Below are 1,043 nucleotides of genomic sequence, written 5' to 3'. Positions count from 1 at the left end.
AGGGTTTGAACCAGAGGTCTGGTCCAGGACTCCTGGAGGGTTGCAGTAAGTTGGGTCATTTCCATCTGGACAAATCCAAAAGGGGTGATCTCCCATGAAATGGGGAGATCAAAAGAGGGAATGTTGGATTTCATATTTTTATACCTTTTTTATATTTCCTGTCAAGCATTCAAATGTTATGTAATACAAAGTGTGTGTGTCTTTCTTCCAGGGTTGCACTATATTTATAGAAAATGTTTGCTAATTCTAACTAGTTGACCTTTAAATATAATCTCATATTAGGTAAGGATAATTTTACAAGTTCACATATGATAGATTACAAGCAATCAAATCAGGCCAGAGAGCAGACGGATTAACATAAATAAAGTAGAACACATTTCTTTAATTTAGACAATATAGTTTGACTAAGTAAAATCCAACTAAAACAAACTAAAACAAGTATAAGAAAAAGGATCCAAGTAAAAACACACAAACATGAGTTAGATAATTAAGTTATTAATTATTCCTAGAAATAAACAACTTTATTTCTAATCAGTTGGCATCATCACTAAGGTATAATCACGTTAAACAAACAGTGTTAACAGTTTAAACGCAGACAAGGAAACCAAGATGAATCTGCCTTAAAAAACGGAATCACCAGGCCTTCAACAGATATTGAATTAACACCCATGAGGTAGGTAATAACTAATAGTTATTAATTAGTGTGTATGAACAATTTTGACACGAATCATTTTGTATCCCTAAAGTATAATAGCAAGTTAAACTTTAAACAAAGCCGATCTCAGTGTACCAAAACTTCTTATCTGAAATATAGACGTTAACGTCCTTGAGGGGGCGGGCTAAGAGTCGTAACCATAGCAACAGAAGCTGAACCAATCAGGAAGCTAGCCTTCTCAAACGGGGATAAAAGGCCGGAAATGACACACGCCCACCGAGCATTTCCGGGAGGCGCACACTGAGACGGTTCATGCTTTAATGCTCCATTTATATGCATATATCTTGTTAATGTAATTGTTTGTCTCTGAATATCTGTAACCCATGTT

The sequence above is a fragment of the Nematolebias whitei genome, chromosome 21 (genome assembly GCF_014905685.2).
Source record: "Nematolebias whitei isolate Nwh7 chromosome 21, NemWhi1, whole genome shotgun sequence".
Lineage (NCBI taxonomy): Eukaryota > Metazoa > Chordata > Actinopteri > Cyprinodontiformes > Rivulidae > Nematolebias > Nematolebias whitei.
The sequence above is the reverse complement of the archived record's forward strand: the minus strand, read 5'-3'. Positions refer to the sequence as shown.